Raw genomic sequence first — 13,008 nt, 5'->3', positions numbered from 1 at the left:
TGCTGCGGGGCTCCGCGCTGTATGCTGCGCGGCTCCGCGCTGTATGCTGCGCGGCTCCGCGCTGTATACTGCGCGGCTCCGCGCTGTATACTGCGCGGCTCTGCGCTGTATAATGCGGAGCTCTGCGCTGTATACTGCGGGGCTCTGCGCTGTATGCTGCGGGGCTCTGCGCTGTATACTGTAATAATAATAAGACTACAGATAGTCCTTTTGAATTGTGCTGTGCTGTCACTTTAAGAGCTGATATTATCTGACAAAACGGTGACCTGGTGGAGTTGGTTGGCGTTGGCATAGTAACTGTGTCTGACTGCGCATATCAATGAGCTAATCAGCCAGGTGGCATTTGGCAGTTAAGTTATTTTCAGAAATTGCCTCAGAAACCAGCCCATTTTAAACGTATAGCAAAATTTCCCTATTGAAATGCATTGAAACAATGCTTTCCAATGAGGGGGAAACAATTTTCAAATGCAAATTGCACCAAAACTACAAATCCGATCGACATGAAAATAACTTAGCACACCTCTCGTGGACGCTGGCTTTGAAATGACACCTCACTGGAGTCTGTGCGTTCAGCGGTTCGGGCCGCATTAACTGCGAAAAAAAGCCTAATAATAATAATAATAATAACTAGATGGGTATTTCCTGAAGGAACTACAGATAGTGCTTTGGAATGGTGCCCGGGCTGCCCCTGCAAGACTTTCACACTTGGGTGCCCCTCAGGCGGTCCGATTTGGTGGGTTGGGTCAATCTGGGTCTGATTTTGTGGGCGGGGTAAATCTAGGTCCGATTCGGTGGGCGGGGTCACTTTTGGTCCGATTCTGTGGGCGCGGCCACTCTGGGTCCGATTCGGTGGGCGGAGCCACTCTGGGTCCGATTTGGTGGGCGGGGCACCTTAGGGACCAATTTGGTGGGTGGGGTCACTCGGTCCGATTTGGTGGGCTGGGCACCTCAGGGTCTGATTTGGTGGGCTGGGCACCTCAGGGTCCGATTTGGTGGGTGGGGTCACTCTGGGTCCGATTTGGTGGGCGGGGTCACTCTGGGCCCGATTTGGTGGAAGGGGTCACTCTGGGTCCGATGTGGTGGAAGGGGTCACTCTGGGTCTGATTTGGTGGAAGGGGTCACTCTGGGTCCGATTTGGTGGAAGGGGTCACTCTGGGTCTGATTTGGTGGAAGGGGTCACTCTGGGTCCGATTTGGTGGGCGGAGCCACTCTGGGTCCGATTTGGTGGGCGGGGTCACTCTGGGTCTGATTTAGGGGGCGGGGTCACTCTGGGTCCGATTTGGTGGGCCGGGCCTCTCGGGTTCCGAATTGGTGAGCGGGGTAATCTACTATCTAATTATCTAAGGGCACTTCCGTCTTTCTGTCTCACAACACCGCTACGTCATCATCTCGTGAGACCGCAATGCACTCTTGGGACCGGAGCGCGCAACAAGCATCGGGTACCGGCCACTCCAGGTGCAACAAGCATCGTGTACCGGCCGCTCTAGGAGGTGCAACAACCATCAGATACCGGCCGCTCCAGGAGGTGAGTATGTAACTTTTTTATTTTAATTCTTTTTTTTTTTAACAGGGATATGCAGTATACTATGTGACTGGACAATATACTACGTGACTGGGCAGTATAACTACGTGGCTCTGCGCTGTATACTGCGTGGCTCTGTGCTGTATACTGCGTGGCTCTGCGCTGTATACTACGCGGCTCTGCGCTGTATACTACGCGGCTCTGCGCTGTATACTGCGTGGCTCTGCGCTGTGTACTGCGCGACTCTGCGCTGTGTACTGCACGGCTCTGCGCTGTGTACTGCGCGGCTCTGCACTGTGTACTGCGCGTTCTGCGCTGTATACTGCGCGGCTCTGCGCTGTATACTGCGCAGCTCTGCGCAGCTCTGCGCTTTGTACTGCGCGGCTCTGCGCTATATACTGCGTGGCTCTTTGCTGTATACTACGCGGCTCTGCGCTGTGTACTGCGCGGCTCTGCGCTGTGTACTGCGCGTGTTCGTGCTGTGTACTGCGCGTGTCTGCGCTGTATACTGCGGGGCTCTGCACTGTATACTGCGGGGCTCTGCGCTGTATACTACGCGGCTCAGCGCTGTATACTGCGCGGCTCTGCGCTGCATACTGCGTGGCTCTACGCTGCGTACTGCGCAGCTCTGCGCTGTATACTGGGTGGCTCTGCGCTGTGTACTGCGCGGCTCTGCGCTGTGTACTGTGCGGCTCTGCACTGTGTACTGCGCGGCTCTGCGCTGTGTACTGCGCGGCTCTGCGCTGTGTACTGCGCGGTTCTGCGCTTTATACTGTGCGGCTCTGCGCTGTGTACTGCGCAGCTCTGCGCTGTATACTGCGCGGCTCTGCGCTGTATACTGCGCGGCTCTGCGCTGTGTACTGCGCGGCTCTGCGCTGTGTACTGCGCGGCTCTGCGCTGTGTACTGCTCGGCTCTGCGCTGTGTACTGCGCGGCTCTGCACTGTGTACTGCGCGGCTCTGCGCTGTGTACTGCGCGGCTCTGCGCTGTGTACTGCGCGGCTCTGCGCTGTGTACTGCACGGCTCTGCGCGGTATACTGCGCGGCTCTGCGCTTTATACTGTGCGGCTCTGCGCTCTGTACTGCACGGCTCTGCGCTGTCTACTGCGCGGCTCTGCGCTGTGTACTGCTCGGCTCTGCGCTGTGTACTGCGCGGCTCTCCGCTTTATACTGCGCGGCTCTGCGCTTTATACTGCGCGGCTTTGCGCTGTGTACTGCATGGCTCTGCGCTGTGTACTGCGCGGCTCTGCGCTGTGTACTGCACGGCTCTGCGCTGTGTACTGCACGGCTCTGCGCTTTATACTGCGCGGCTCTGCGCTGTGTACTGCACGGCTCTGCGCTGTGTACTGCGCGGCTCTGCGCTGTGTACTGCACGGCTCTGCGCTTTATACTGCGCGGCTCTGCGCTGTGTACTGCACGGCTCTGCGCTGTGTACTGCGCGGCTCTGCGCTGTGTACTGCGCGGCTCTGCGCTTTATACTGCGCGGCTCTGCGCTGTGTACTGCACGGCTCTGCGCTGTGTACTGCGCGGCTCTGCGCTGTGTACTGCGCGGCTCTGCGCTTTATACTGCGCGGCTCTGCGCTTTATACTGCGCGGCTCTGCGCTGTGTACTGCGCGGCTCTGCGATGTGTACTGCGCGGCTCTGCGCTGTGTACTGCACGGCTCTGCGCTTTATACTGCGCGGCTCTGCGCTGTGTACTGCACGGCTCTGCGCTGTGTACTGCGCGGCTCTGCGCTGTGTACTGCACGGCTCTGCGCTTTAAACTGCGCGGCTCTGCGCTGTGTACTGCACGGCTCTGCGCTGTGTACTGCGCGGCTCTGCGCTGTGTACTGCGCGGCTCTGCGCTTTATACTGCGCGGCTCTGCGCTGTGTACTGCGCGGCTCTGCGCTGTGTACTGCGCGGCTCTGCGCTGTGTACTGCACGGCTCTGCGCTTTATACTGCGCGGCTCTGCGCTGTGTACTGCACGGCTCTGCGCTGTGTACTGCGCGGCTCTGCGCTGTGTACTGCCCGGCTCTGCGCTTTATACTGCGCGGCTCTGCGCTGTGTACTGCCCGGCTCTGCGCTGTGTACTGCGCGGCTCTGCGCTGTGTACTGCACGGCTCTGAGCTTTATACTGCGCGGCTCTGCGCTGTGTACTGCACGGCTCTGCGCTGTGTACTGCGCGGCTCTGCGCTGTGTACTGCGCGGCTCTGCGCTGTGTACTGCGTGGCTGTGCAATATACTACGTGGACATGCATATTCTAGAATACCCGATGAGTTAGAATCGGGCCACAGTCTAATAATCATAAGACTACGGATAGTGTTTTGTAATTGTGCTGTACTGTCACTTTAAGAGCTGATATTATCTGACAAAACTTGTGACCTGGTGAGCTGATGTAGATTTCATAGGAGTTGGCATAGTAACTGTGTCTGACTGCGCATATCAATGAGCTAATCAGCCAGGTGGCAGTTATTTTTAGAAATTGCCTCAGAAACCAGCCCATTATAAACGTATAGGAAAATTTCTCCATTGAAACGCATTGAAAGACTTTTTTCAAACACAAATTGCGCAAAAACTACAAATCCGATCGACACGAAAAATACTTAGCACACCTCTTGGGGACGCTGGCTTCGAAATGACACCTCACTGGAGTCTGTGAGTTTAGCGGTTCGGGCCGCATTACGTGCGGACTGAATAATAAGAATAAGAAGAAGTTTACCACGGTGGAATAACAGTATAGTGCTTTGTTCCAAAGCACTATAATAATAAGAAGAAGTTTACCACGGTGGAATAACAGTATAGTGCTTTGTTCCAAAGCACTATAATAACTAGATGGGTATTTCCTGAAGGAACTACAGATAGTGCTTTGGAATGGTGCCCGGGCTGCCCCTGCAAGACTTTCACACTTGGGTGCCGCTCAGGCGGTCCGATTTGGTAGGCAGTCACTCTGGGTCTGATTTGGTGGGTTGGGTCAATCTAGGTCTGATTTTGTGAGCGGGGCCACTCGGGTCCGATTTGGTGGGCGGGGCCACTCGGGGTCCAATTTGGGGGGCGGGGTCACTCGGTGCACTTACTTTTCACACACGGGATCGGGGGTGCACTTACTTTTCACACACGGGACGAGAGGGTGTCATAGTCACTTTATTCTGATGTTTGACTTTGATAAATGATCATGTCCTAAAATGGACGCCATACATTTGCATAGCTGCCATCTTTGGAAGGTCAAGTTGGGGGTAATGGAAAGTTCGCCATTATTTCCTATGGGAAATTTTTTTTTAAAAATGCAATTTTTAAAAAAACTACAAATCGAATCAACACGAAAAATACTTAGCACACCTCTCGTGGACGCTGGCTTCGAAATGACACCTCACTGGAGTCTGTGCGTGCAGCGGTTCGGGCCGCATTAATTGCAGAAAAAAACTGAATAATAAGATTTCCATGTTCGGATTACAATAATAATACTAGATGGGTATTTCCTGAAGGAACTACAGATAGTGCTTTGGAATGGTGCCCGGGCTGCCCCTGCAAGACTTTCACACTTGGGTGCCCCTCAGGCGGTCCGATTTGGTGGGTTGGGTCAATCTGGGTCTGATTTTGTGGGCGGGGTAAATCTAGGTCCGATTCGGTGGGCGGGGTCACTTTTGGTCCGATTCTGTGGGCGCGGCCACTCTGGGTCCGATTCGGTGGGCGGAGCCACTCTGGGTCCGATTTGGTGGGCGGGGCACCTTAGGGACCAATTTGGTGGGTGGGGTCACTCGGTCCGATTTGGTGGGCTGGGCACCTCAGGGTCTGATTTGGTGGGCTGGGCACCTCAGGGTCCGATTTGGTGGGTGGGGTCACTCTGGGTCCGATTTGGTGGGCGGGGTCACTCTGGGCCCGATTTGGTGGAAGGGGTCACTCTGGGTCCGATGTGGTGGAAGGGGTCACTCTGGGTCTGATTTGGTGGAAGGGGTCACTCTGGGTCCGATTTGGTGGAAGGGGTCACTCTGGGTCTGATTTGGTGGAAGGGGTCACTCTGGGTCCGATTTGGTGGGCGGAGCCACTCTGGGTCCGATTTGGTGGGCGGGGTCACTCTGGGTCTGATTTAGGGGGCGGGGTCACTCTGGGTCCGATTTGGTGGGCCGGGCCTCTCGGGTTCCGAATTGGTGAGCGGGGTAATCTACTATCTAATTATCTAAGGGCACTTCCGTCTTTCTGTCTCACAACACCGCTACGTCATCATCTCGTGAGACCGCAATGCACTCTTGGGACCGGAGCGCGCAACAAGCATCGGGTACCGGCCACTCCAGGTGCAACAAGCATCGTGTACCGGCCGCTCTAGGAGGTGCAACAACCATCAGATACCGGCCGCTCCAGGAGGTGAGTATGTAACTTTTTTATTTTAATTCTTTTTTTTTTTAACAGGGATATGCAGTATACTATGTGACTGGACAATATACTACGTGACTGGGCAGTATAACTACGTGGCTCTGCGCTGTATACTGCGTGGCTCTGTGCTGTATACTGCGTGGCTCTGCGCTGTATACTACGCGGCTCTGCGCTGTATACTACGCGGCTCTGCGCTGTATACTGCGTGGCTCTGCGCTGTGTACTGCGCGACTCTGCGCTGTGTACTGCACGGCTCTGCGCTGTGTACTGCGCGGCTCTGCACTGTGTACTGCGCGTTCTGCGCTGTATACTGCGCGGCTCTGCGCTGTATACTGCGCAGCTCTGCGCAGCTCTGCGCTTTGTACTGCGCGGCTCTGCGCTATATACTGCGTGGCTCTTTGCTGTATACTACGCGGCTCTGCGCTGTGTACTGCGCGGCTCTGCGCTGTGTACTGCGCGTGTTCGTGCTGTGTACTGCGCGTGTCTGCGCTGTATACTGCGGGGCTCTGCACTGTATACTGCGGGGCTCTGCGCTGTATACTACGCGGCTCAGCGCTGTATACTGCGCGGCTCTGCGCTGCATACTGCGTGGCTCTACGCTGCGTACTGCGCAGCTCTGCGCTGTATACTGGGTGGCTCTGCGCTGTGTACTGCGCGGCTCTGCGCTGTGTACTGTGCGGCTCTGCACTGTGTACTGCGCGGCTCTGCGCTGTGTACTGCGCGGCTCTGCGCTGTGTACTGCGCGGTTCTGCGCTTTATACTGTGCGGCTCTGCGCTGTGTACTGCGCAGCTCTGCGCTGTATACTGCGCGGCTCTGCGCTGTATACTGCGCGGCTCTGCGCTGTGTACTGCGCGGCTCTGCGCTGTGTACTGCGCGGCTCTGCGCTGTGTACTGCTCGGCTCTGCGCTGTGTACTGCGCGGCTCTGCACTGTGTACTGCGCGGCTCTGCGCTGTGTACTGCGCGGCTCTGCGCTGTGTACTGCGCGGCTCTGCGCTGTGTACTGCACGGCTCTGCGCGGTATACTGCGCGGCTCTGCGCTTTATACTGTGCGGCTCTGCGCTCTGTACTGCACGGCTCTGCGCTGTCTACTGCGCGGCTCTGCGCTGTGTACTGCTCGGCTCTGCGCTGTGTACTGCGCGGCTCTCCGCTTTATACTGCGCGGCTCTGCGCTTTATACTGCGCGGCTTTGCGCTGTGTACTGCATGGCTCTGCGCTGTGTACTGCGCGGCTCTGCGCTGTGTACTGCACGGCTCTGCGCTGTGTACTGCACGGCTCTGCGCTTTATACTGCGCGGCTCTGCGCTGTGTACTGCACGGCTCTGCGCTGTGTACTGCGCGGCTCTGCGCTGTGTACTGCACGGCTCTGCGCTTTATACTGCGCGGCTCTGCGCTGTGTACTGCACGGCTCTGCGCTGTGTACTGCGCGGCTCTGCGCTGTGTACTGCGCGGCTCTGCGCTTTATACTGCGCGGCTCTGCGCTGTGTACTGCACGGCTCTGCGCTGTGTACTGCGCGGCTCTGCGCTGTGTACTGCGCGGCTCTGCGCTTTATACTGCGCGGCTCTGCGCTTTATACTGCGCGGCTCTGCGCTGTGTACTGCGCGGCTCTGCGATGTGTACTGCGCGGCTCTGCGCTGTGTACTGCACGGCTCTGCGCTTTATACTGCGCGGCTCTGCGCTGTGTACTGCACGGCTCTGCGCTGTGTACTGCGCGGCTCTGCGCTGTGTACTGCACGGCTCTGCGCTTTAAACTGCGCGGCTCTGCGCTGTGTACTGCACGGCTCTGCGCTGTGTACTGCGCGGCTCTGCGCTGTGTACTGCGCGGCTCTGCGCTTTATACTGCGCGGCTCTGCGCTGTGTACTGCGCGGCTCTGCGCTGTGTACTGCGCGGCTCTGCGCTGTGTACTGCACGGCTCTGCGCTTTATACTGCGCGGCTCTGCGCTGTGTACTGCACGGCTCTGCGCTGTGTACTGCGCGGCTCTGCGCTGTGTACTGCCCGGCTCTGCGCTTTATACTGCGCGGCTCTGCGCTGTGTACTGCCCGGCTCTGCGCTGTGTACTGCGCGGCTCTGCGCTGTGTACTGCACGGCTCTGAGCTTTATACTGCGCGGCTCTGCGCTGTGTACTGCACGGCTCTGCGCTGTGTACTGCGCGGCTCTGCGCTGTGTACTGCGCGGCTCTGCGCTGTGTACTGCGTGGCTGTGCAATATACTACGTGGACATGCATATTCTAGAATACCCGATGAGTTAGAATCGGGCCACAGTCTAATAATCATAAGACTACGGATAGTGTTTTGTAATTGTGCTGTACTGTCACTTTAAGAGCTGATATTATCTGACAAAACTTGTGACCTGGTGAGCTGATGTAGATTTCATAGGAGTTGGCATAGTAACTGTGTCTGACTGCGCATATCAATGAGCTAATCAGCCAGGTGGCAGTTATTTTTAGAAATTGCCTCAGAAACCAGCCCATTATAAACGTATAGGAAAATTTCTCCATTGAAACGCATTGAAAGACTTTTTTCAAACACAAATTGCGCAAAAACTACAAATCCGATCGACACGAAAAATACTTAGCACACCTCTTGGGGACGCTGGCTTCGAAATGACACCTCACTGGAGTCTGTGAGTTTAGCGGTTCGGGCCGCATTACGTGCGGACTGAATAATAAGAATAAGAAGAAGTTTACCACGGTGGAATAACAGTATAGTGCTTTGTTCCAAAGCACTATAACTAGATGGGTATTTCCTGAAGGAACTACAGATAGTGCTTTGGAATGGTGCCCGGGTTGCCCCAGCAAGACTTTCACACTTGGGTGCCCCTCAGGCGGTCCGATTTGGTAGGCGGAGTCACTCTGGGTCCGATTTGGCGGGTGGCACCACTCTGGGTCCGATTTGGCGGACGGCGCCACTCTGGGTCCGATTTGGCGGGCGGCGCCACTCTGGGTCCGATTTGGCGGGTGGCGCCACTCTGGGTCCGATTTGGCGGGCGGCGCCACTCTGGGTCCGATTTGGCGGGCGGCGCCACTCTGGGTCCGATTTGGCGGCTGGCGCCACTCTGGGTCCGATTTGGCGGCCGGCGCCACTCTGGGTCCGATTTGGCGGCCGGCGCCACTCTGGGTCCGATTTGGCGGGCGGCGCCACACTGGGTCCGATTTTGCGGGCGGCGCCACACTGGGTCCGATTTTGCGGGCGGCGCCACTCTGGGTCCGATTTGGCGGGCGGTGCCACTCTGGGTCCGATTTGGCGGGCGGCGCCACTCTGGGTCCGATTTGGCGGGCGGCGCCACTCTGGGTCCGATTTGGTGGGCTGGGTCCGATTTGGTGAGCGGGGCAATAATGATAAGACTACAGATAGTGCTTTGTAATTGTGCTGTACTGTCACTTTAAGAGCTGATATTATCTGACAAAACTTGTGACCTGGTGGGCTGATGTAGAGTTTATAGGCGTTGGCATAGTAACTGGGTCTCACTGCGCATATCAATGAGGTAATCAGCCAGGTGGCAGTTATTTTTAGAAATTGCCTCAGAAATCAGGCCCATTATAAACGTATTGGAAAATTTCCCTATTGAAATGCATTGAGACACTTTTTTCAAACGCAAATTGCGCCAAAACTACAAATCTGATCGACACGAAAAATACTTAGCACACCTCTTGGGGACGCTGGCTTCGAAATGACACCTCACTGGAGTCTGTGAGTTTAGCGGTTCGGGCCGCATTACGTGCGGACTGAATAATAAGAAGAATAACTAGATGGGTATTTCCTGAAGGAACTACAGATAGTGCTTTGGAATGGTGCCCGGGCTGCCCCTGCAAGACTTTCACACTTGGGTGCCCCTCAGGTGCTGGTTTGGTAGTTGTAGCCCCTCAGGGTTGAGGCTTGGTGGGCCGGGTCACTCTGGGTCCGATTTGGTGGGCCGGGTCACTCTGGGTCCGATTTGGTGGCCCGGGTCACTCTGGGTCCCATTTGGTGGGCCGGGTCACTCTGGGTCCCATTTGGTGGGCCGGGTCACTCTGGGTCCCATTTGGTGGGCCGGGTCACTCTGGGTCCCATTTGGTGGGCCGGGTCACTCTGGGTCCCATTTGGTGGGCCGGGTCACTCTGGGTCCCATTTGGTGGCCCGGGTCACTCTGGGTCCCATTTGGTGGCCCGGGTCACTCTGTGTCCGATTTGGTGGCCCGGGTCACTCTGGGTCCGATTTGGTGGCCCGGGTCACTCTGGGTCCGATTTGGTGGCCCGGGTCACTCTGGGTCCGATTTGGTGGCCCGGGTCACTCTGGGTCCGATTTGGTGGCCCGGGTCACTCTGGGTCCGATTTGACGGGCGGCGCCACTCTGGGTCCGATTTGGCGGGCGGCGCCAGTCTGGGTCCGACTTGGCGGGCGGCGCCACTCTGGGTCCGACTTGGCGGGCGGCGCCACTCTGGGTCCGACTTGGTGGGCGGCGCCACTCTGGGTCCGACTTGGCGGGCGGTGCCACTCTGGGTCCGATTTGGCGGGCCGGGTCACTCTGGGTCCGATTTGGCGGGCCGGGTCACTCTGGGTCCGATTTGGCGGGCCGGGTCACTCTGGGTCCGATTTGGCGGGCCGGGTCACTCTGGGTCCGATTTGGCGGGCCGGGTCACTCTGGGTCCGATTTGGCGGGCCGGGTCACTCTGGGTCCGATTTGGCGGGCCGGGTCACTCTGGGTCCGGTTTGGCGGGCCGGGTCACTCTGGGTCCGATTTGGCGGGCCGGGTCACTCTGGGTCCGATTTGGCGGGCCGGGTCACTCTGGGTCCGATTTGGCGGGCCGGGTCACTCTGGGTCCGATTTGGCGGGCCGGGTCACTCTGGGTCCGATTTGGCGGGCGGCGCCACTCTGGGTCCGATTTGGCGGGCGGCGCCACTCTGGGTCCGATTTGGCGGGTGGCGCCACTCTGGGTCCGATTTGGCGGCCCGGGTCACTCTGGGTCCGATTTGGCGGGCGGCGCCACTCTGGGTCCGATTTGGCGGGCGGCGCCACTCTGGGTCCGATTTGGCGGGCGGCGCCACTCTGGGTCCGATTTGGCGGGCGGCACCACTCTGGGTCCGATTTGGCGGGCGGCGCCACTCTGGGTCCGATTTGGCGGGCGGCGCCACTCTGGGTCCGATTTGGCGGGCGGCGCCACTGTGGGTCCGATTTGGCGGGCGGCGCCACTCTGGGTCCGATTTGGCGGCCCGGGTCACTCTGGGTCCGATTTGGCGGCCCGGGTCACTCTGGGTCCGATTTGGCGGCCCGGGTCACTCTGGGTCCGATTTTGCGGGCGGCGCCACTCTGGGTCCGATTTGGCGGGCGGCGCCACTCTGGGTCCGATTTGGCGGGCGGCGCCTCTCTGGGTCCGATTTGGCGGGCGGCGCAACTCTGGGTCCGATTTGGCGGGCGGCGCCACTCTAGGTCCGATTTGGCGGGCGGCGCCACTCTGGGTCCGATTTGGCGGGCGGCGCCACTCTGGGTCCGATTTGGCGGGCGGCGCCACTCTGGGTCCGATTTGGCGGGCGGCGCCACTCTGGGTCCGATTTGGCGGGCGGCGCCACTCTGGGTCCGATTTGGCGGGCGGCGCCACTCTGGGTCCGATTTGGCGGGCGGCGCCACTCTGGGTCCGATTTGGCGGGCGGCGCCACTCTGGCGGGCGGCGCCACTCTGGGTCCGATTTGGCGGGCGGCGCCACTCTGGGTCCGATTTGTCGGGCGGCGCCACTCTGGGTCCGATTTGGCGGCCGGCGCCACTCTGGGTCCGATTTGGCGGCCGGCGCCACTCTGGGTCCGATTTGGCGGGCGGCGCCACTCTGGGTCCGATTTGGCAGGTGGCGCCACTTTGGGTCCGATTTGGCGGGCGGCGCCACTCTGGGTCCGATTTGGCGGGCGGCGCCACTCTGGGTCCGATTTGGCGGGCGGCGCCACTCTGGGTCCGATTTGGCGGCCGGCGCCACTCTGGGTCCGATTTGGCGGGCGGCGCCACTCTGGGTCCGATTTGGCGGGCGGCGCCACTCTGGGTCCGATTTGGCGGGCGGCGCCACTCTGGGTCCGACTTGACGGGCGGCGCCACTCTGGGTCCGATTTGGCGGGCGGGGGCACTCTGGGTCCGATTTGGCAAGCGGGGGCACTCTGGTCCGATTTGGTGGGCTGGGTCCGATTTGGTGAGCGGGGCAATAATGATAAGACTACAGATAGTGCTTTGTAATTGTGCTGTACTGTCACTTTAAGAGCTGATATTATCTGACAAAACTTGTGACCTGGTGGGCTGGTAGAGTTTATAGGCGTTGGCATAGTAACTGGGTCTCACTGCGCATATCAATGAGGTAATCAGCCAGGTGGCAGTTATTTTTAGAAATTGCCTCAGAAATCAGGCCCATTATAAACGTATTGGAAAATTTCCCTATTGAAATGCATTGAGACACTTTTTTCAAACGCAAATTGCGCCAAAACTACAAATCCGATCGACACGAAAAATACTTAGCACACCTCTCAGGAACGTTGCCTTCGAAATGACACCTCACTGGAGTCTGTGAGTTTAGCGGTTCGGGCCGCATTACGTGCGGATTGAATAATAATAATAAGAATAAGAAGTTTACCACGGTGGAATAACAGTATAGTGCTTTGTTCCAAAGCACTATAAATATCATCAACATAAGCAGAAATATGTTACTTGAAAATACATAGAAGGTCAATGTCTGAGATTGACTAGTTTTAGAAATATTTCAATTTATTCAGTGCTGGGGTCTATATGACCCCATGGTTCCACAGCAGGGTTAAGTTGAATTTTCTTGGGTCACTGCTTCATTGCCACACCGTCATGAAAGCTGCTGCTTTACACTGTTCAAGAAAGTTCCGTGGTCTTATACTGTATCTCTTTCCTTCAATTAGCTTTTGGTACATTTTGTCAAAAACGCAGCGTCTTATAGTTTCAGCAAACTGGATGAGATTTTTAGAAATCTCATGCCCACTGTACTTTTTTTTACTCTGCATAAACTAAGCTATAGTGCTTGTTTCAAATCCACACTAAGTCAATTTCTTATGAAGGTGCGCTGAGTTTTCTCTGTGGATTTTCCCAATAGACTTGCATTAGATGCGGAAAAAACACATATACGTTTTTAGTGCATTTCTGTGGCAGAAACAAGTAAAAAA

The 13,008-nt window shown here is 57.3% G+C and overlaps 1 protein-coding gene across 1 annotated transcript in view; it reads left to right on the top strand.

Annotated features, from left to right (window-relative positions):
* LOC143808075 (putative cation-transporting ATPase 13A4) overlaps positions 1–13,008 on the top strand; it is a 226,731-nt gene that overhangs the window by 8,357 nt on the left and 205,366 nt on the right. The gene's annotated exons all lie outside the window — the stretch shown is intronic.

This window comes from Ranitomeya variabilis, chromosome 2 (genome assembly GCF_051348905.1).
Source record: "Ranitomeya variabilis isolate aRanVar5 chromosome 2, aRanVar5.hap1, whole genome shotgun sequence".
In the NCBI taxonomy this organism is placed as follows: domain Eukaryota; kingdom Metazoa; phylum Chordata; class Amphibia; order Anura; family Dendrobatidae; genus Ranitomeya; species Ranitomeya variabilis.
This window is presented reverse-complemented; position numbering and strand designations above follow the sequence as displayed.